At 39.4% G+C, this 8634-nt stretch overlaps 1 pseudogene; it reads left to right on the forward strand.

Annotated features, from left to right (window-relative positions):
* Nucleotides 1-6586: 6586 nt before the first annotated feature.
* On the forward strand, nucleotides 6587-6705 carry LOC120604334 (uncharacterized; annotated as a pseudogene).
* Nucleotides 6706-8634: the final 1929 nt, after the last annotated feature.

Below are 8634 nucleotides of genomic sequence, written 5' to 3' on the forward strand. Positions count from 1 at the left end.
CAAAACATTCATCTTATAACGGAAGTCTGTGCTCTTTGACCAACCTCTCTCCATTACCCTCCTCAGCCTCCAGCCCCTGGTAACCATGGTTCTACTCTCTGGTTCTATGAGCTCATCTTTTTTTTAGATTCCATATATAAGTGAGATCATACAGTATTTGTTTTTTTCTCTCTGACTTATTTCACTTAGCACATTGCCCTCAAGGTCTATCTATGTTGTCACAAATGACAGACTGTCTTTCTCATGGCTGAATATTATATTCCATTCTCTCTCTCTCTCTGTCTCTCTCTCTCTGTCTCTCTGTCTCTCTCTCTGTGTCTCTTGCTCCTCTCTTCTATGATAACTTTCTATCGCATTCTTCTATACAATATGTCTCTCTTGTCTTCTCTCTATCTTCGTCTGTCTGTCTGTCTGTCTGTCTGTCTTGTTCATGATATATTCCTTATATATTCTCCCCTATAATTATATAACCTACACTACATCTTCTTTATCCATTCATCCTTTGTCAAACACTTAGGTTGTTTCCATATCTTGGCTACTATGAATAAAACCATTTTTTCTTAAAGTTACCCTTACATTTAGTTTCCATGGTGGCACTCTTTGTTGGTTCTCCTTCTACCTCTCTGATTATTCCTCAGTATAATGTGGAAGCTCTTTTTCAGCTCACCCCTTAAACATAGTTCTTCCCTAGGATTTCATTTAATTTTTAAACAGCAAACTTTCTGTAAGTTTATTCAAACTCTTGGCTTCAACTACTGTCTGGTAGCTGTAGATGCCCAAATCCACATCTCCAGTGCCAGCCTTTCCCCTGAGGTCTAGACATGCATATTCAACTACATATTAGACATCTCTCTCCAAACATAACGTGTCCCAAACTAAAATCATCACCTCAGTTCACCACCCCAATATTTCCCTTCTGTTTTTCCTATATCTATGAATGACATTTTATTACATCAATATAGCCAACCCAGAAATACAGGTCTCATTCTATTCTTTTATCTCCACTTTACTACTGACATCTAATGTGTAACGAAATTCAGTAGATTCTGCCTGCTTGTCATCTCTCATATCTGTCTGACCTTTCCCTTTCTATGGTCATTGCCTCAGTTCAGTTTTTCTCTCTTACCTAGACTGCCGTTTTAGCTTCCTATATGGTCTTCCTGTTTCCATTCTTGCCTCCCTCAAATCCATTACATCCATAGCAGATAATCTGATCATGTCCCTATCCTACTCACAACCCTTCAGTATAAAATCTAAACAATTTAACATGTCCTGAAAAAACTTTCATGATCTGCTGCCTATCTAATTCATCAGCTTAATTTCTTGCCACCTACTTCCTTCTCCAAAATCCTTAACTCCAACTACACCAAATTACTGGCAGTTCCTTGAATACACTATACTCTCTCAATCCTCCATACATTTGTGCATGCGTTCTTCCTGCCTGAACTCTCTGTCTTCCGCCCTGAGACTGTCTACTTAGGTGTTATCTTCTCTTTGTTGGTTTCCTAGATTCCTCCAAGGAGTCACAGACACTACTTCCTTTTTGCTCTCATTGCACATTATGTGGTCCTCCATTAAAGCAATTGGCACATTTGTCCCAATTGTTTTTTCACATCAGCTCAGGAGTTTTGTTTGGCTTGTACAGTTGGTTTGTTATGTGAATGGCGTATAGACTAAGCTCATATTTCCTCATGGTAACAGTCAGTTAGAGCAGAGTAGTATTGTCTCCTTTAGTCTGCACTTGTACTTTCTAACTCATCTTAGTCCTGCCCCTCATTTTAATTCATTTGTCTCACAAGTCTGGAACCTCTGAACACTTGATTTTGTTACCCTTAGTATACAGGTCCATCTTAAACCTGCTATTTTGAGATCACTGCCTACTGTGATCTACATTAAGGCAGAGACACAACTTGTTTTCTGTTGTATCCTGGTTCTCAGAGTAGACGAATGAATGCTCTATCTGGAATACTGTGGTAGATTGGATTTTAGATTCCAATTTTCTACTTCTCCCTTTGTCATGAGACTTTGAAGTTCTTCCCTACTTTTGACCTTTGCCTTGACCAAGTGACTTGCTTTGGCCAATAGAATGTTAGTTGGCATGATTTAAGCAAAGGGTTGTGTGATTTGGCTTGCCCTGGTGTGCTTCTGCCATCACATGAAAAGAACCTACCCTGAGTAGCTTGCTGGTCCAAGGAGAATAAAAGAAATGTAGAAGAGATTTGGATCCATATCCACAATTTATAGCCATGCCCAGCTGAGATCAACTGATCCCTAGCTGACACTCACATATGTAAATGAAAATAAGTGTTTATTGTTTTAAGCCACAAGTTATAGGGTAACTGATTCATAAGCTGTATCATCTCTAGGTCTCAAAATACTGCCCATCCTCAGTTTGTCTCAAAAACCGCTTCCATAATATACAGTTATTTCATCATCCTTTGAATTCTTACAGCACTTTTTAAAATGGCTTTACTAAGAATTCATAAACCATATAATTCATCCATTTAAAGTATACAATTCAATGGCTTTTAGCTTATTCATTCACAGGTATATGCATCCATCACTACAATTGATTTTAGAATATTTTCATTACTTTCGCAAAAAACTTACAGACCTCAGTCATCACTCCCCAATCTTCACTACATACCACCCCACACCTGCCCCCAGCAATAGGCAACCACAAATCTGTCTGTGGATTTCCCTATTCTGAGCATTCCATATGAGTAGAATCATATGAATGGAATCATATGACTGGATTGTAGCCTTTTGCATCTGGCTTCTTTCACAAGATTCATCCATGTTGTACCATATATCAATACTTCATTTATTTGTATTGCTAAATAATACTCCACTATATGGATATGCCAGGTTTTATTTATACATTCTTCAGTTTATAAATATTTGGGTTGTTTCCACTTTTTGTTATTGTGAATATTGCTGACATGAACATTTGTGGACAAGTTATTTTTTTTTTTTGATGAATATGTTTTCAGTTCTCTTGGGTATATACCTGGGAGTAGGATTTTTGAGTCACATGGTAACCGTTTCACTTTTTGAGAAACTGCCAGGCTGTTTCCCAAAGTGCCTGCACCACTTTACATTCTCACCAGCAGTGTATGAGAGTTCACTTGTTGCAGGAAGTGACACCCGACGTAGGAAATTGGATGCTCAGAGAACTTCGTTAGAGGAAGGAGAGTTTAAAATCGGCCGAGCATGTGGGCTTAATAGCACCAAGCACAAGCTCCCCTTGGTTAGATTTCTTACAGCTTATATACCTCTGCAGTGTCCATGCAAGGGGCACGTGATTCCTTTATTTGAGGTTCTACATGCACCTCATGACTAAGGATGGGAGGGAGAGTTTCAGGTGGGGGCTGTAAGGAGGAAGGAATTCCCAGACCACCGGTCCTATCTATTTACACATAGTTTCTCTTGTAGGTGTGACAAGAGTTTCCAGAAGGCCATTCAGAGATCTATAGGATATGATTAATCTATAACCGGCTGAGTCGGTCATTTCTGCAAGCCTGTCCCTTTGCATTTCTCAGATGCCTCCTCTCTTACACTAACACTTGTTATTGTCTGTCTTTTTGGTTCTAGTCATCCTAGTGGATGTAAAGTGGTGTTTCATTGCATTGTCCTAATGACTAATGTTGTTGAACATCTTTTCATGGGCTTATTGTTCATGGTATATCTTATTTTGAGAAATATCTGTTCATATTCTTTGCACATTTTTTTAAATTGAGTTATTTATCTTTTTTGTTATTGAATAAAATTTCTTCTTTACCACTCATGTGACACTTAATGTTTACTGCATAGTGTTGGTAGTTTTTTTTTTTTTAATGTGTGGATAACTTATTTTCCCAACTGGACAGAGAACTTTTTGAGCAAAGGGGCTGTCTGTGTCTCATACTTAATGTTTTTTTCCACTGTGACTAGTGATAAAAACACCACCACTGCTTACTGCTACCATTTATTAAACCATTGGTATGTGCTAGGTGCAGTGTCAAGCACTTTACATATATTATATCCTATTTTAATACAGCAACTCTAGAGATTGCTATGATCTCCATTGTAAAGATGAGGAGATTGAGTCAGAGAGAGGTTGAGGCATCTGCTCAAGGTCTGAAAACCAAGTAAGTCTAACTCCTAAACCAGTCCTCTTAACCAATAAAGCCACTGCTTCAGTATGCACTCTACACTGTTGTGGCGCGAATGATTCTGAGACCCACGGAGCCAATTGAGATTAATTATGAGCCTTTATTAGCCGGCCGGGGACTGACTCTCTACCACGCAGGGTTAGAGGAGATCAGCCCCGAGCTTCCCGAGCAGGCTGCTTATAAAGTTTATTACTACATCTTTGAATGAACAGATGACAAGAAGCAGAAGTTAGTCGTTAACTCTTTGTACACAGATAAATGTATTCAGGGGAACTCCCAGCAAACAGGGCCTAATAGACAGTTTTATTACCTTTGCCTTGGAATGTTGCGCTTCCAACATTCCAAGGATATCACCTTGGAATTCCAGGGATATCACCTCCCTGCAATTGAGTTACTGCTCTCCCTAGGAGATGGCGCCTGGAGATAACCTCTTCCCTGAAACTGGAGAATTTCCACTTTTACAACACTAGTATGGTATATGTATCCTATGTATACAGTAGGCTCACAATGAACAGTTTTGATTCATTAGTCTGTAAAATGCAGATAGTAAGTTCTGTTTTTCGTCTGATAAAGTAAGCCCTGTGGAAGTGAAGGAGTAATGTAGGGAGAAGCAAGAGAATTAAAATGTTAACCAAGCTACATTCAGACTGTAATATGCTGATCAGCCCTGGAGCCAGGCTAGAAGACACCTGTAGAACAAAGGAAAATTTCTGCTGGGATTGCTAACAACCCATTTCCCACACCTGTGGAAGGAGAAACAGCACGATAGAGTCTTTAAGTGGCACCGAACACAAATAAAATCGTTCATTCCCTATGGCTAAAACCATGGAGAGATTAAAGGCTGGGAACTGCCAGCAGGCTTTTCAGGCTACATATTCCCCTTTCCTGTTCTTCACTGTATGTCCATATCAAAGGAAATGGGAACTAAAGGATGATTTTTAAACTGAATTCCCTGAACACTCAGGGTCCTTCTCACTGTCTGCCTCTGAGGGGAGACCACATTCTGTCTGTGGAGTGTTATCCCTTTTCTAATAAACTTTCCTTTTGATTCTAACTTTGGTGTGTGTGTTGAATTTTCTACACTCTCTGCCAATGGACCCTCTTCTCTCGGTGCAGGGCTTGGTCTCCCCCAACTCAGGGAAATTTGTCCTTTCCTGAATCAGGAGGACCCCTATAATAGCAGCCTGACAGTGCCCCCAGCCTCACCTCTTCTTACCCTATAGTTTGCAACCTCACACAAACTTCATTTCTTTAATATGAGGTTTTTTTCCCCTCTGATTCATGCTGGTTTTGCCCAGATAATGGCTTTGTGACTCACTTGCCTCCCTGCCCCTTATCCTTTGTATACCTGCTTCTTTAATCATTAAGCCTTAGGACATAAGATTGACTGAGCCTCAGGTCTATAATCATGACAGTAGGTTTCAGTTGGATTTTAACAGCCCCAGGCAAGGCAGAACAGCTAACCCACCAGGTCATGGGACCAGACAACATGGCACCAAGGCTGATTCCAGAACCTGAAACTATGATCAATTACCTATCCTCCTTTAGTTGTCCAATCAGTGGTGCCCACGCCCCCAACTGTTATGGCGCGAACAATTCTGAGACCCACAGAGCCAATTGAGATTAATTATGAGCCTTTATTAGCCGGCCGGCAACTGACTCTCTACCACGCAGGGCTAGAGGAGATTAGCCCCGAGCTTTCAGAGCAGGCAGCTGATAAAGCTCAAGACCATATCAAGACCATATCCTGGTGGTCCCCTGAACAAGCCAGCAGATTACAGAAGTGGAAGTTGGCTGTTAGCATATCTTTTCCCGGAACAACACCCTTAATTAACAAGTAAATGGATTACAGAAGCAGACATTGGCCATCTACATATTTTATACAATACACTTCCTAAACCACACACAAGCAAGTAGGACAACTTCTGATATCTAAAGATATTTCTTCCCTGTAGCTGACTTAGCTAGTTTGCTCACTTGAAAATTTTCCACCCTTAACACAACTCCTTTAGTTTCCATGTGACTGATTTTTCTCTATATAAAACTCTAGAGATATTGGGGGAGCCAGGCCTTTGAGCGAGAACTTACCTAGTTTTCCAGGACTTTAAAGTCTCTAATAAACACTTATTCTATTTAGCCCAAATCCTGTGTTGGATTATTGGCTGAGCACGCAGGCCACATCAACCCCGGACTGATTTTTCCTCCAGTTATAGAATTGGAAAATCCCCAAGTACTTTACAAATGTGACATATTTTTGTAGTATTTGATTAAGGGTTGTGCAAATGAGTGAATGTATATGGTGGTAAAGCAGACATCCTCAATTTAAGAGTCTCATAATGTTAATTCCGAGCATCATATTGGAAATATTCAAATCTTTTCTAAGGAGTACACTTTTCTTGAGACACTAAAATTGAAGGTGAAGAATTCTCCAGGTCTATGGTCATGCCACCACAAACAAGCCTGATCCTGTCTGATCTCAGAAACTAAGCAGGGTCAGATCTGGTTAGTACTTGGATGGGAGACCACCTAGGAAGACCAGGTGCTGTAGGCGTAAAAAAAAATAAGATATTGTAAGCTGACAAGGTCCTTGCAATCTGTGAGGTAAAACAAGGGTTGCCTCGCCTAAAAAATTCTCCAGAAGCTAACCTCAATGTAAATCCTCAGATCACCTTGGCGAAAAAAGCTTAAGATTCTCGACAACAAATTTTCAGTGACCTTTTTCCCACTTGTAAAATTTTTATCAACAATATCCCTCTCATCTCAATTTCTTTACCTTTCTGCAGATGCAGCTTAGTCTGCATGACATCTAACTGCACTAATAGCCTCTCAGTTGTTCTGGGTATTTTTGGAATAAGTCAAGCTGTTAGAAGCTTTGTCTAGGCAAGGTATGTAGCTGAGCTCTAAAGGAACTATTCCCTGAGGCCAGGCACTCATCCCAACAGAGAGGGAGGAGCTGCCAAGCCTAAGATAGTGCATGGCAACATGTTTTCAAAACTTCCTGAATTTTGAATAGAAAATCTGACCATGCATACAATGAAAGGCGATTTAATATTCTGACTACTTTACTCCTTCTCCTAATGGCATCTGCAACAGAGACAAAGTAACCTATCTTCTTTTTATTAAAATGAAAACTTATCTCACTATGGATCCTCATGTTTGGTCCCAGGGTGCTGTGTGTTACCTACCCACAGCAAGTTCAAGAAAAGAATGGAAGCAGAACACAGTACACTTAGTAGGCATGTTTATATTCAGGAATGTGTGCAGAGACAAAAGAGGGCTGTAAGTGAATCTGCTGGGGGTGGATAAGAGCTGCAGGTCATCAGCAGCATATGTGACCTGCTTGTGATATAAGCCATGTGCTTTATGCCATAATTGTTGTTTAATAAGGCAAGAAAGCAAAGGTGGGAGTTGACAAAAGGTACTTTTCAGTGAGAGTAGATTTTGGTTACATATTCTACCCTTTTTCCTTCACAAATCTGGTGTGACTGGCTTAGTTGATTGGAAGTTTTGTTCATTGTTTGGCTTATGTGTGCACAGTGCCTAGGCTCTGTTTCATTATGCTCATGTTAGCACAAATTACTACATGTGAGGCTCTGTCACCTGGAGAAGGACAGAGGAAAGGAAAAATGTCACAGGAACAGGAAAATAAAACTAGTTGTCTATATCTTCTCTCCACCTCATTAAAATAGTATAAACATAGTTGAACAATTGTCTTAACAATGCATTAAAATATTTTTAAAAGATTTTTCTTCTGTTGAATAGCACACCCTCTGGAGTCAGATAACATTTTTTTTTAAAGATTTTTCATTAACTTTTATTGTCTTTAATTCAGTTCAGTTGGTTAAAAGATGGTGGATATGAGGCCAGTATCAAAGTTAAATATTTCATCTATGAGCTAATTTTTCTCCATTGATAATTAATTTCATCTAACCACTCTGAACATGTGTTCATAGTGGAGATGAATGGACACACAAATTGTTTTCCAATCTTAGGGGAAAATAAATCCTCAGATACTATGCTCTACCAATGACAAATCACAAAGCTTTTTTTAAGTTTCAGGTATACAGCACAGTGGTTAGGCATTTATATAATTGTTGAAGTGTTCTAACTCCCCCCTCCCCACCGCCAATTCCTCTAATACCCATCTGGCACAATACATAACCATTACAATATTATTGAATTAAGATAATCATAAGTTTAGGTTTTAATTCTGCCATTTACTACCTATGTGACCTTGGACAAGTTATTTAACCTCCCTGAGCATTGGTTTCTTCATCTTCTGTGAAATGTTAGTCACTGGATTTTGTGGTTAGAATTAAATAAGATACATTATGAAAAATACTTAGTACAGTGCTTGGCACATCATATTAAAAATTTGTTGTTATTATTTGTGAAGATACCGATACCTGGAGAGAGTATACAGACTGTATCAAGTAAGTGTAAGAGAAGGTATCTAGGAGGAGGTAATTTTGGGAATGGG

The sequence above is a fragment of the Pteropus medius genome, unplaced genomic scaffold (genome assembly GCF_902729225.1).
Source record: "Pteropus medius unplaced genomic scaffold, Ma_sr-lr_union100, whole genome shotgun sequence".
Taxonomy (NCBI): Eukaryota; Metazoa; Chordata; class Mammalia; order Chiroptera; family Pteropodidae; genus Pteropus; species Pteropus medius.